Below are 15,436 nucleotides of genomic sequence, written 5' to 3'. Positions count from 1 at the left end.
GGGCGACACACCACGCTCCGCTCGCGAGAGATCAGGCATAGAGAAATCTCGCGGCATTTGGAGGCGCGCGCGCGACCTATTTCTAACTGGGGCCAGTGGCGCGGATGGACGCCCGCTTGCTTTGTCGGGGCCAACGCACCGGGAGAGGGGAGCCGGGCTAGAGCCGCCTTCGTCCGCCTCCTTCAGCCTGGGGGATACCAGGGCTCCACTGACTGGCCCTGGGGCGGGGCGCCCCCAAGGAACAGGCAGGAGCCGTCCCCGCTGGCCCCTCGGGGGACAGCACCGGGCATGTGCTGTGTCCCCCCCGCCCTCCGAGTGCGGCCCGTGGCAGCCAGCCCGGCACCTCCTGAGTGTGACACGGAGCAGAGCCCAAACTAACCCGGAACGACGTCAGGAGCAGCGTTTAGCTCGTTGTGAAAGAATGACTGGTTCTGTGGCACGCTCCAAATCGCCCATAGCCCATTGCAGTGTTTCTCAGCCAGGGGTACACAGAGCTCTAACAGCGGGTACATCAACTCATCTAGATAATTGCCTGATTTTACATCAGGCTGCATAAAAATCACTAGTGATGTCAGTACAAACTAAAATTTCATACAATGACTTGTTTATACTGCTCTATATACTATACACTGAAATGTAAGTACTATATTTAGGTACCAATTGATTTTTTTATAGTTATATGGTAAAAATGAGAACATAAGCAATGTCTCAGTACTAGTTTGCTGCAACATGTCTGTATCTTTATGTCTGATTTTGTAAAAAAGTAGTTTTGAAGTAAGATAAAACTTGGGGGTACACCAGACAAATTAGACTCCTGAAAGGTTGAGAGCCACTGCCTTGTTGCTAATATGAATAAGTAACTGGTGTTTGAATATGTATAAATGGGAAAATACTTCTCAGGTCATCCCAAATGATGCACCTATGCAGCCCTTAGTTCTGGACAGGAAACAGCAAAAGAGTAATTCATATGCATTCTTTCATCTTCCGATCCCGTCCAAGACACCATATCTAAAGTGTGCGCAGGCTTGTAAGTGGAGTCTACCAACTAGCTGGGAACATCCAGTGATTTTTACTGCAGCCCTGAAAATCTAAAGCAAAGCAAAAGAATCACCATCTGAGTGGGTCCTGGAAACCCAAGAACTATAGGCACTGATGACATCAGTTCCAGCATAGGAAGGAATCTAATTAGCCCACCAAGGGCCTCTGCGATGGAGCAGGTTGACATGAACATCAACCCCAATCCTATCCTATCATCATCCCATGTTTCACACATCAGATGGAGACACTCAGTTTGATACAGATTTGACATTAGATGCTGCCAGCCACGTTTTGGTTACACTCTAGCTCTCAGCAGCCTTGGTTATACTGCAGGGTAACCCCAAAAGACCACCAGCCCTGGATTTTCCTCACCAATGTATGTCTTGAACCACCCAGCCCTCTCCTAGAAAGTACAAATGTTTTAGGTCCATTATTCCTTAAAGGGAATAATATGCCATCTTCTTATCTCAAATAGTTATTCAGACACTTCAGTTTAAACACACTGGAATAAAGAACACAGTAAAACAGGTTTATTATCTACAAAGAGAGATTTTAAGTAAGTAGAAGCAATGATATATCATTATATATATATATATATATTATCAAAGTGGTTACAAGAAAAATAAAGATAAAAGATAAAATGTTTACTAATGCCTAATATAAACTATATCAGATTCAAGCAAAGTTTCTCATCACATGCCGTCAGCAGTTTTACTGACCAAACCCTGTAGATCAGGACCCCCTCCCCCTGAGTCCAACAAATGCTTCCTTTGTCACTTCAGGTACAGTGAATGTCACGGGCAGGGAGAGAGAGAGGTCCCTTGGGGAGCTTGTCCCTCCTTTTTATAGTTTCAGTCTCCCTCTTGTCCCTCCCTTTTATAGTTTCCAGCTGAGCACTAGGACACAAAGAATCTATGTGGACAGATGTTCCCTGCTGGCTTTTTCTCACATGTTTGAGCTTTCTTTGTTTCCATCCTTGCTTAATGACTCTGTTTACTGCTTAAATCCAAATTGAGGCAAGCACACATTCTTTTCTTTAGGATACACCTGTCTGCCGAGTTTTGCCTGCGCAAGGTTGTGGGGTTTGGAATATGTGATAACATCATACAGGGAAATCTTATAACTTCACATACAATGTTGCCACACATATTTTACAAGGATGATACTGACCAGCAAATTATGAGTTTTCAGTGATGCCTTACAAGACAAGATGTCTTGTATAAAAATTATTGCAATAGTGTGTAGGGTGTGAACAGAGGCGTATATTTTGTCACAGTCCCCTAGGAAACCAGTCATACAATGAGATGAGATTTCCTCTCCACTGGACCATGATCTGGAAGCATATACTATGGAGCTGGGCATTATGAAATGCCTAAGGAACAGATGAATGTCAATTACTATTTTGCAGCATCTGTAGTTGGTGCATTTATATCCATGAACATCCTCTGAATTGAAGGGATGAATATCTCTCAGGATACATCCTGCTCCTGCTGCTATACCACAACTTGCCAGCTGTTGTGCCACTCTCTCATTGGCTGGTCAAAAGATGTCCCTTCCTGCCCTTTGCAAAGAGCCACATGGACTTCTTCCTTCTCTGTGAGCAGTCTGCACAGCTGCAGAAAAAATTCACTTCCAATGAGTTGCTACCTCACTGTGTAGTTGTATGTCAATTCCAGTAAGATATTAACTGTGTTACAGCTCTGTGTGTTTAGTATTTGCATGCCTATTTGTGTGTGCATGTGTGTTTGTGCCTCACAAGCTAGAGCTTGCCACTCAATTCCCCATAATATATGCTTCTAATGCTCTGTTGGCTGCATTCCAACGAGAAGGATGGAGAAACACTCAGACCATAATGGGATTGCACGGCAGGGGAGCATGACCTGCCTTCTAACAGCCAGAGTGAGAAGCCCCACATTGCGTGAGTGGAGAAGTGCAATGCCACGGATCCAAAAGCCTCGTGGATCTGCTTTTCAGCCCAACAGCATGAAGTGGCTGGAGTGAAATAAACCTTCCCTAAGAGACAGGATGCTCAAGAAAACCTGGGGCTGTATTTGAAAGTCCTTTGCTGGTATGTACTTTTTTTATTCAGTCAGCTTTTATTCTTTACAATGTGCCTTAGAATTAACTATAGACATCAGTGATTTACAGCTACAAATCTGCTTAGGTAAAGGGAGGAGGTTAATGGGCAGTTACAAAAGGCTCAGGTTTCTGGATGAGCAGTAAGCATTTAGTTGTTACACTCATAGCCACTGCTCTTCAGAACTGCTAGAAATGTGATTGCGACTAACTTAAACCTCTGCTCAGCATCTGGGATTCTGTGATATGGAAATGCTGATGCCTGTATGACTTATCCAAAGACACTAGTGCCATGTGCTATTTAAACCCTCTGATCCAGAGAGAAATCTCTTAAATAGCTGCTGGGAAGGAACAGTTTCGTCAGTGGATGTCCTTACTGATAGACCTATTCTTCAAAGCAGCAGGATTATTGTCACCTGGATTACACAGATTGTAGCTTGTCACATTTCTGACCCATTTATTCATCAATATTGCTCAAACTATCAAAATTATTACCATTTCTCTGCTTAACTTTGTCACCACAAATTACATCTATAAATGTGTCTGAGTCCCATAACCATCACTGTGCTGAGCAATTAACATGTCCACTCACTGGAGGGCAGTCCTAGACAATTTCCTCTTGCCTCTCTGTGACGCAGCAAAGAGTGGGGAGTATTGACCTGGGAATGTTGCTGGGGAGTTTTACTGGGACTGTCCGCATTGGGGATGGGAGACTTTCCTTGAGGAAAGATACCTGGGCATGTAACATGAGAGACCAGGAGTGGGGTTGGGACCTGGTGACACTTTCTGCCTGGGAAACGGCACAAAGGAGGGAGGAGGAACCAGGGGGAAGGGGAGTGAGACGGCTGGAGAGGGTTTAAGTTTAGAGCTGGCTGGGGAAATGGAGGGAGCCCTAGGGCTGGGGTCTAAGCTCCCTGCCCCCCAGAAGCACTTGATTGAGGTGTCCTGGTTGTACCTACAAGCTCTGTTTGCAACTGTGTTCCTGTCGTCCAATAAACCTTCCATTTTACTGGCTGGCTGAGAGTCACAGTGAATTGCAGGAATTGGGGGTACAGGGCCCTGACTCTCCCACATTCCATGACACTCTCCACATCTGTTTGCACACAGTTTAGGAATCTCCCAAACTACAGCTCTCACACCCATTCTCAGACAGGGCATGTCTCCACTGGCAGAGTTACAGTGCTGGGAGTTACAGCGCCACTCAGAGAACGCTGAAGGGAAACCAATGTTGTGCGTTCACACTGTCAGCTGCCTAAGCAATAGCATGTTCACACTTGCGGCACTTGCAGCAGCATTCGGACTGGTGCACTCTGGGCAGCTCTCCCACATAGCATCTCTTTTTCTTCTGCTGCTAAGAGTTGTGGGAAGGTGGAGGGGGTTGAGGGGCATCCTGGGTCCTGTCCCAATGCTCCATGATGCATTTCTTTGCATCCCAGCAATCCCCTGTGCTTCCATCCACATTTGGTGCCATCTTTCAATAGTTTGTGTACTGTGTGCCCGGCATATTTGGGCTGTAGGAATGGATCCCTAACAGTTGACCAGTATGCTGCTCGCTCTAACCAACACATCATGAGTGGCAGTGGAGTTATTCCTTAAACTATGAAGGCAAGAGGAGTGCGACATTGATCTCACCATGTGTAACAGCTACAATACGAGATTGCTTATGGCATTCACGGAGGTGCTGACCACAGTGGAATGCTGCTTTTGGGCTTGGGAAACAAGCACTGAGTGGTGGGATTACATCATGATGCACATCTGAGATGACAAGCAGTGGCTGCAGAACTTTTGGATGAGGAAAGCCACATTCATGGGACTGTGTGATGAGCCCACCCTAGCTCTGCAGCAGAAGGACACGAGAATGAGAGCTGCCCTGCCGTTGGAGAAGCACGTGACGATTGCCTTGTGGAAGCTGGCTACTCCAGACTGCTACCGATTGGTCACTAATCAGTTTAGAGTGGGAAAGTCTACGGTTGGACTTGTTTTGCTGGAAGTCTCCAAGACTACTAATCACATCCTGCTCCGAAAGACCGTGACTTTGGGCAACGTTTGTGACATTGCAGATGGCTTTGCACAAATGGGCTTCCCTATGTAACCCTTCTGCCCGTCAGAGTTGGCAGCAACAAGGGCCGGGTTCAGTATCTAGGGATTCCGTGTCAATAACACAATGCAAAACTGGCTCGAGACCCCACCCTCGAGCCCAACCTGGGACAATTACATACCACTAGGGTGACCAGATGTCCCGATTTTATAGGGACAGTCCTGATTTTTGGGTCTTTTTCTTATATAGGCTCCTTTACCCCCCACCCCATCCTGATTTTTCACATTTGCTATCTGGTCACCCTACATACCACCCCCCTGGGTGCCTCTAAGAGGCAATACTTCCCCTCTCGCAAGCCTTTTAATAAAGGGAAACAATGCAGCCACTGATCAGCCCCTGAAGTCCTTTTCCACAGCTCACCACCAGATGTCAGGGGAGAGCTCATTCTGACTCTGCTTACACCAGACCACTTAGCCAAGTACATTAATCGCAAGGGGTATTTCTCAGTGGTTCTCCAAGCACTTGTGGATTACCGTGGGCATTTCACTGACATTAACACAGGCTGGTCCAGAAAGGTGCATGACACACGCATCTAGGGTGACCAGATAGCAAGTGTGAAAAATCAGGACAGAGGATGGGGGGGGTAATAGGAGCCTATATAAGAAAAAGCTCCAAATATTGGGATTGTCCCTATATAATCGGGACATCTGGTCACCCTACACGCATCTTTCAGAACACTGGCCTGTTCAGGAAGCTGCAAGCAGGGACTTTCTTCCTGGACCAGAAGATCACTGTAGGGGAAGTTGAAATGCCCATTGTGATCCTGGGAGACCTCGCCTACCCTTTAATGCCATGGCTAAAGTCATACACAGGGCAACTTGACAGCAGCAAAGAGCAGTTCAACAACAGGCTGAGCAAGTGCAGAATGACTGTTGAGTGTGCTTTTGGCCGTTTAAAAGTCCACTGGCGCTGCCTCTGTGGGAAGCTGGACCTGGCTGATGACAATATTCCTATGCTTATAGCCTGATGCTATATGCTCCATAATATTTGTGAAGGGAAGGGTGAAAGCTTCACTCAGGGCTGGATCGCAGAGGCTCAGCACCTGGAGGCTGAGTTTGAACAGCTAGAGAGCAGGGCTATTAGAGGGACACAGCATGGGCGCCATAAGGATCAGGGATGCCTTGAGGCAGCAATTTGTAGCTAAAAGCCACTAATATTTGTTGCTATGCTCGGGAGTGCAGTGCTTTTAATACTAGGAGGTGATTGGTGCAGACGAGGCAACATGTGGGTTTAACAGAATTGTATGTTGCTTTGCAGGGATCTTTTTGCTTTCAATTAATAGAATTAAGATTGCTTTCAAACCAACTCCATTCTTTTATTAAAAAAGACAACAACTGAAGCAGAGAGTCAAACAAAAACAAAAAACATCAGCAGTGAGGGGGATGGAGAAGGGAAGGTCCCAGGAGGAGGAGGGGTCCGGGATGGTTACAGATTTGTGTATGTCCAGGGATCATATCCAACCAAGCAGCAGGTACTATACTTCAGCAGAGCCAAACTGCGGAGGGATGGGTGTTGACTGTGGTGGGTAGTAGAAGTCCACAGTGCTGGACTGTGATGGGGGAGGAGTGGAATGCAGCAGGTACAGACTGGAGCCAGGAGGTTGATAACAGTGTATTGGCGATGTCTGGGGGGAGCATGGGAAAGATTTTTGCATCAGTGGCTGCAGGGGAGAGCGGGTGCAGAGCTGCTAGGTTTGAAGAGCTAGTATTGCCTGGAGTGTCTGCTTGGTATTTCATAACCTTTAAGAGCTGCTCTGTAGTTTCATTCTGGCGTGATGCACTCTCCTTTTGGTCCCTCTTATCACTGTCCGCCATTCCTTCAATTCCTGTTTCTTGGCAGCAGAGTGCATCATAACATCATGCCGGAAGTCCTCCTTAGTTCTTGGCCACTTTCCAGTTCTGTGCAGCCATTCAGCTGCCAATAACAAAGGGGGAGGCTGGGCTCCCAAGGTCATCTCTGTGAAGTTTAAATGCACCATTTTACAGAAGCAGTATTGTTTGCAACACAGACAACACTGATTCAGTGATTTAAAACACCGCCAGTACTCCCACACCTGTCACTAACTGGCTGACCCCAGGCAAGCACACATGAGCCACAAGACCCTCAAAATGGTGAATAGTGGCAGGGTAAATAACTCTTCCCTGACCCTGCTGTACACTGGGCACATGGCTCTTGGGGAGAGCCAGAACAGTAGGTGGGGCCTGATAATCATTCCTGTCCCCACACTTTCCACAGGATGTGATCATTAACGAAGATATCTTGCTGCTGAGGGTGAGCAGGGACTCAAGGGAGGGTCTTCTCCAAGACTATGGCTTCTGCCCTGGCCTCTGTGGACCTCACCTGTGTGCAGCAATGGCCCCTCCTTCCCCCCGTGACAGCACATTGGCGTGGGAAAGTTACCATTAAAGCAGCTCTGCCAAAGAACCTGTGGCAGCAGGTTGCCCAGTATCTCCACAAAAGTTTCCTGGAAATCTGAGGGAGATACCCGTGAAGTGAGGGAGTCAATCAACAGCCTGTTCCACCGCTCAGATTAGGCATGCGGTGGGAGACAAGCCTGCTTTCTGCAACCCTCCTGCCCCCAACAACTTACTTCAGCGATTCCCAAAATCAAATCCACTTACCAGGGGCCTCCTCTCCTCTTTGCGCTTCGCCTACATCCAACAGCTGTGACTGGCTAACCTCCTCCAGGGTAGAAAACATCCTCTGCCTCTGGGTCCCCCTCCACATCCACAATTTCCTCCTCCTGGCTCAGTCCACTCTCGATTGGCACGCAAGCCACCGAAGTATCTACAGTGGTCTCTAGTAACTCAAAGGAGTTTTCTTTTAAACTTCAAACATGGTATGTGTAAAGTCCTGAATCAGAAATGTGTGCTTTGACCTCTGAAGACATGTACCTGGATGTAACGAACATATGACTGTTCAAGAAGTTAGTTTTTAAACATGTGTATATACACATTTCCTCAGCTTAAAAAAGTGTCATGTTGAAAATAGCCTCACACTGATTCAACACCATACTTCCATTTAAGTACACAAGCAAGAAGAGTTTCCACTCAGAAACTTCAGGAAAGCCTTTCTGCCTCTTTCTAGAGGTCTCTGATCCTTAAAGAGACAGTACTCTGTTATTGCAATAATATCTTAAAGACACCTATCCCTACAGAAGCTATACTGAGCTCTCAGATCAGGCGCTTGGTATTAAACATAACAGAATGAATAGCACTTTATTACAAGATATGAACCTGCAGTGCTCCAAATGTTTCTTGTGGTTCTTTGAAAGATTGCACCTACGATATATGTATTTGAATGTGAAACTACAGTAAAAGCCACCAGAGGGTATATATCATACAGCAAGGTCTTTTTGTTTTTATTATCCACTCCCACCTCCCCCATAAAGCAACTGAAGTGCATCTGGGAAACAAGAAAATAGAATAAAAGTATGAATATATTACAATAGCGCTGTCACTGATGCTTAGTAATGCCAGTAAGTTACAGTTTACAAAGGATATACAGAATAGTTAATGGCAAGGAAAGCCACAGAATACAGTAGTTAATCCACTACATACTCACATCTGTAGGACAACTTAACCTTTAGTTTGTGGTAGACATGGAGTGCTCTTCCATGCTGTTTTTGTATTCATCACTCGTACAAAATTTGATCATATTTATATAGCAGCTGACCATTTGGCTTTTACAATCAGGATGAATGCTGCCCAGTAACACACTTCAGTAACAATCCCCCTCAGAACTCCAGTTTGTCACCTAGGTAGCAATTTGTACAGCTTTAAAGCTAGTGCAACAGCATATTTTAATATGACACTTTATATGTGCAATTGCATTCTGGAGTGGGTCTCTAAATTGGTATTGAAGTAACAGTGGTGGATGTTAGAAAAAAATATGGCAATAGTTATTTGACTAGATCGAATGTCATGGAACTAAGAGCTAAGCCAATTTGAATCTGGTCAAAATTTAGACATAGTACCTCAGATTACATGGGGCCGGATCCTCAGCTGATTTAAATCATCTTGGCTGCTTAGAGCTGCTCTAACTTAGGTGGGCTAATAATGGTTCCCAAGGGTCCTTTATGCTGGCTAGGGATCACTGAAACACAAGCTGATCCGATATTGTGCAACCGTCAGTGTGACGATTCCACATTTAGGGCAGCTCTGTGGTCCCTTAGTGCTTCAGCAGTGCTGCAAAGGATTTTTTTCCACCAAGGCTAGGATCTGGCCTGTAGAATTTACTACAGACAAATTGCAACACTTCAGAACACATCTCTTGATTGTTACCAGATCTGCCCATTACTTTGGGGTATGCTCATTTATTCAGGTTCTTCTTTGCGGGGGGGGCAGGGGGAGGCAGGTTTCTGTAATTCTATCAATGTACTGGTTGTGTCACTTGTGTTTTCATATCGAGCTCTACTTCTCCCTTATGCAAGTCCCCTCCCAATGGAGCTATCCTGCAGGACCTAGGTTCCCTAGGGCTGGGTTCCTCCAGCCCTGGACCCAGATGAACACCCACCCACCCACATTAACAGAGCAAGTCTGAGCAGACTGGGTCAAGCAGCACTTTCAAACTGACCCCCTTATATATCCCTGGACTCAGTGGGCTGGATGAAGCAGCACTTTCAAGCTCCCCCCCCACAGAAACACCGCTGAAGGCTGCCTGACTGCCATGCTTGAGGTGGCAAAAAACAGAGCCACCCCTGGGAGGGAGTCTCCCTCCCCTGCTGGGGCAGGGTCTCCCTTACTCCGGTTTTCTGATCTTCCAAGTCTCACAGCACAGCACACCTCCAAGCTCCAGTCCTCTTTCCTTCCTCCTTCCCTGACTGCCTGAAGCAGGGGGTTTTATTAGGTTGCTAACAGGGCCTTACTTGACTACAGGTACTCCAATTAACCTGTCGCAACCCTCCCTAGTCTATAGGGAACCACACCTTAATTAGCCTAGGGTTTATATACTTCCCCTCTCCCCCTGCTCCCTGGCCCTCCTGTATCACACCATGGTATGCCCACATCTTGAGTACTGTGTACAGATGTGGTCTCCTCATCTCAAAAAAGATATACTGGCATTAGAAAAGGTTCAGAGAAGGGCAACTAAAATGATTAGGGCTTTGGAACGGGTCCCATATAAAGGAGAGATTAAAGAGGCTAAGACTTTTCAGTTTGGAAAAGAGGAGAGTTGTTTACTTGTTCCCATAATATAAGAACTAGGGGCCACCAAATGAAATTAATGGGCAGCAGGTTCAAAACAAATAAAAGGAAGTTCTTCACACAGCGCACAGTCAATTTGTGGAACTCCTCGCCTGAGGAGGTTGTGAAGGTTAGGACTATAACAGGGTTTAAAAGATAACGAGATAAATTCATGGAGGTTAAATCCATTAATGGCTATTAGCCAGGATGGGTAAGGAATGGTGTCCCTAGCCTCTGTTTTTCACAGGGTGGTGTTGGATGGCAGGAGAGAGATCACTGGATCATTACCTGTTAGGTTCTATCCCTCTGGGGCACCTGGCATTGGCCACTGTTAGCAGACAGGATAATGGGCTGGATGGACCTTTGGTCTGACCCAGTGTGGCCATTCTTATGTTCTTATGACTCTGCTGCTCCTATCCCTTTACTCCGTTTTGGGTCCTTTTCATCCATGAATAGCTCCAGCACCTGTCTCTACTGCTGCTCTGAGCAGTCCCAAGCAAAAGGCCTGATTCATGTCACTTTTCAGAACCTTGTGGGCAGCTCTAATAGCACCAGTGAAAACCAACGAGACACTGCTTGCTTTCCACTGTGCTGCAGCTTGGCAATATGATGAGCAGCAACGTGGGCACTGTTGTTGTCTGCAGCCTTAGGAAGACAGCACAGAGGAAGTTGATCCCTTCTTTCTTCCATGCCCCCCCATTTACTGGGGAAAGCGGCTGAGTGAATTTTTTAAGCCCTGCGTTTTTAATAACCAAAGTCCATCCCTGAAAAAGATTTTTTAATTCAGAGGAGATTTTTCTTTCCTTCACACTTGTGTAAATCCAGAGTATTGTCTGTTGAGTCATATAGATTTACTCTGGTTTGAGAGGACAGAGTAAGACCCTGAGTCTTCAAGGTGTATCTATTCTGGGTAGCTGTCCTCCTCATAGCTGGATGGGCTGGAGCTCCTAAAGGCTGGACTCTCCTCAATGGCAGTCTTTGTACTCCTGAATGCTGGAATTCCATCACTCTTCTGGCCAAGCCTCAGAAACTAGACATGACTTCCTTGCTCCTACTCTGGGGCTCTCTCCTCTGGGCAACAGAAGAGGAGGTACACTAAGGCCTACAGGGAATCCAGTCCCTTGCAGAGAAGTACCAATGAGGAGTGTCAGTGGGAAGAAGGGCTGACAGATGGACCTGAGATCTTCCCCTCCCCCACTTTGTATTCTACAGTCTCCTGAATTCCATCCCCAGCCCCTCACAAAGCCAGAGAACTGCCTCACCCCTTAATACACTCTTCTTCCCTCAGGCGCTAATGAATTCTGGATGGAAATTAAAATGCCCCTTTTTGCATCTTGATTATGGATAATGACAGCCTAAAAGGCTAATTTTTCAGCCAAGTCTTGACTTCTGCATTGTTGCTGGAGGGCTCCTTGGCAGACTAGGGCGGTAGTGAGATGACATTTAAAGAGACAAGAGATTGAAAACTGAGCAATCGAGATGGCCTGGACTTTGAATCAGACTGTTCACATTTCGGGGAGGGACTGGAAGGAGGTTAACACCTATCTAAATGCCTGAATCCAGGGTCACTGAATCTTTCACAGAGAGACTTGTTCTCCCAGGTGTTTGTCAGGCATTTGACTACATTGATGTTAACAAAACAAGAGTGCTTTAAACAAACTGACTAAAAATCCCTTCCCCTTTACAAGGCTGCACAGGCATAAACCTCAGTTGCTCCATCACAGTGGTTGGCAGGGGACGTCTTGAGTTTATTTTCCATTCTTGAGCTCTGTGGCCTGTGAAGCAGGAGAATCAGGCCCAAAGCCTCTCCCTTTGGGATGCTTTTCAGAAGTCTGACAGGAGTCATGTGCAGCAGAGAGGGTAAAGTTTAAGGCTCAGGCAAGCATTACGAATGAGAGCGATTGACCTCACTGCTGCCTGGAATCCCTGGTGTGGAAATGGAATAAATGCTGAACTGGGGGCAAAGTCCCGTAATAAATAACTGTGAAAGGCACTTCACTTACTTCCTCCTTTTTGCCATGGAGGGCTGACACCCAGGGGAGGATTCTCAATGGCTCCACCACCAACTTCATCTCCCTTTTCTTTCCCACTCTGCTATCGTGAGAGAGAGGAAACGCAGCAGCACCAGGCAGACAGCAAAACCTTCTGTGTGAACAGGTAAACTCCCATCCTTTTCGGCACCATTCAGGCCCTGATTTAGAGGGTTAGCTTGCTCAGGTGAGAAGAGCAGCAAAGACAGGCACTGCAAAAAGCAATACAAGCATGGAGCGGGGAGGGCATTTGCTACTAATGCTCGGTAAAAGAAGAAATTTTACTCTTGAATTTGAATCTGAAATCCATAAAAACTAAGGGGCTTCCCAAGAAAATTCCCGATGAGACTTGAAGAGAGAGAGATTAGATCATAACTAGATGCTGCTGGAGATGCAATTTTAATGGTTCAGTGGGGAAAGATTTCTGGGCAGGTAGGGAGTGGAAGTAGTTGCAGGAAGCACAATTGAAAGATGGACAGAGGGAGCCTACTCAAACCAAGAAATGATCAGGAAGGAGAATAACTGTTGCACTTGTCTCCGAAATCTTGGAGATGAGTTCCTGATAGTGCTGAATAAGCTAGGGTGTTATGATGTTACAGATCAGTTGGGGACCAGGACTGGATATCTATGACTGAGTAGCTGGAAGTTGTCATTTACTGAAATTTATATTCATATTTTTCTGGATTCATGATTTCTGCTGATTTGATAACTAGCTAGAATTATTCCATAATTATAATTATTCTACTTGTTGGAAAAGTTGCATAAATATCATAGTTAAGATGGACAAACATATTGTTGAGGAAGAGGAAGTATTTTTTAGCTGTTAAGGACATTTTCAGACTTTTTTGGCATTTAAAAAGAGGAGCTTTACAAACTTCAGGTTTAGCATGTACTGAATGAGGACACGTAATCTGCCTTGTTTGGGGGATTAAATGGACTTTTGAAATAGTTAAGGTGTAGCCCAGGGGTAGGCAACCTATGGCACACGTGCCAAAGGCGGCACGCGAGCTGATTTTCAGTGGCACTCACACTGCCCAGGTCCTGGCCACTGATCCGGGGGGCTTTGCATTTTAATTTAATTTTAAATGAAGCTTCTTAAACATTTTAAAAACCATATTTACTTTACATACAACAATAGTTTAGTTATATATTATAGACTTACAGAAAGATCCTCTTAAAACCTTAAAATGTATTATGGCATGCAAAACCTTAAATTAGAGTGATTAAATAAAAATTTGGCACACCACTTCTGAAAGGTTGCCAACCCCTGGTGTAGCCTTTAGACATCATTTGCAGAGCAGGCACACTCCGTTATTTTATTTGACTTCACAAAATGCTTCCAAGTACAGTTTTCCAAATATCTGTAGATGTAGATTGTACCGACTCTCAATTCTGCAACCACATACACACATCCTTAAATAGATGAACTGTGAATAGCCCTTGGAAGTAACCGTGGCTATTTGCTGTGTGCAGAGTTAAGCATGCACTTAAGTCTTTGCAGCATCCACAGATCACATGGCTTAGCCCAGCGCCAGCATCCCCATGCGGCCTATTGCTTTGTGTGGTAGCTTTTATTGTCTCCAGCTATCTTACTCCATAAGGGGCTTAATTGCTCCTTCAATTTATTTGGAAAGAAAGGTGGTTAGCACACCTATTGGCTTAACCAGGCCTGAGATTGAAGGCAGGCATTAACACCTTCTAGCATAATACTTATAAAGGAATAGTAGTGAGTTGCTTGAAAGAAAGTAGTGGCACCTATCCTGATTTCTGCCATAGTAAAGGATCACAACGCTTTCTTTTAACATGAACAAGAATTATATTAGAATAAGGGGGAAAAAACAGAACAAAAAAGTGTCATCCCTAAAGCTACATTCTCTCTGCTTCACTATAGAGTTAATTCTAGAATCTTCCCTAACATCCTTCCATCTGGCTTCCTGCTACAGCTGTAAGAGAAACAGGTCATGTCCTCATATTTTCATTTGATTTCTTTTTTAAAGTTAAATAGCTTTGGACTTGCTTCTCACTTGGATAAAGGGCTCCGTGAGGGGAGGGTGACCAGATGTCCCAATTATAGGGACAGTCCCAAAATCTAGAGCTTTGTTTTATATACGACCCAGTTACCCTCCACCCCCTGGCCCGATTTTGTCACACTTGCTATCTGGGCAGCCTACATGAAGATATCTCGTGCTTTAGTCTTGTTGCACTCTCCACTTGATCCTCCAGCAGTGCCTCTTGATTTGAACACCTCCCTTAGTTTTACTGGTTTGGGACACACGATTAAAAACAAATCTCTTGACTTAGTGTGGTTTCCAGAGATGGGGAGTCTCATCTAGTTGAAGGTGGTGGGAGCTGGAAGATTGGCATTCCTTCTGGGGCATTATGCTGTTATGTGGTGCATTGCCTGTGCAGTGTAGTGGCTGGATGATTGGTGGAGGAGCAGAGAGGTAGGTGCCAATGGCATACGTTTTCATTTCCTTGCTTTTGAGATTTTTGTCAACAATGTTGAGTGTAAAGCAACTTTTAGCTGATATGCATACAACACCATGATGCTGTGTATGTCCTTTGGGCTAGGTTCCATAAGAACTTTAACTTTTGCATTTTACAACTGGTTTGAAATTGTGATCTTAATGTTGCATTAATGTAATTAAAGGAAAATGGTGATTAAGACACTAATCTCTAATAATTTCATTAGAAGTTTTCCACAGCTTGGAAAAGAGGAGACTAAGGGGGGATATGATAGAGGTATATAAAATCATGAGTGGTGTGGAGAAAGTGAATAAGGAAAAGTTATTTACTTGTTCCTATAATATAAGAAGTAGGGGCCACCAAATGCAGCAGGTTTAAGACAAATAAAAGGAAGTTCTTCACACCGCGCACAGTCAACTTGTAGAATCCTTGCCTGAGGAGGTTGTGAAGGCTAGGACTATAACAGGTTTTAAAAGAGAACTGGATAAATTCATGGAGGTTAAGTCCATTAATGGCTATTAGCCAGGATGGGTAAGGAATGGTGT

The 15,436-nt window shown here is 45.3% G+C and overlaps 1 protein-coding gene across 3 annotated transcripts in view; it reads right to left on the bottom strand.

The window, feature by feature from the left end:
* LIMS2 (LIM zinc finger domain containing 2) overlaps positions 1-15,436 on the bottom strand; it is a 317,098-nt gene that overhangs the window by 154,145 nt on the left and 147,517 nt on the right. The window lies entirely within an intron of this gene.

The sequence above is a fragment of the Chelonoidis abingdonii genome, chromosome 8, assembly GCF_003597395.2.
Source record: "Chelonoidis abingdonii isolate Lonesome George chromosome 8, CheloAbing_2.0, whole genome shotgun sequence".
In the NCBI taxonomy this organism is placed as follows: Eukaryota; Metazoa; Chordata; order Testudines; family Testudinidae; genus Chelonoidis; species Chelonoidis abingdonii.
Note: the sequence above shows the minus strand (reverse complement) of the source record. Positions and strands in the feature narration are given on the sequence as shown.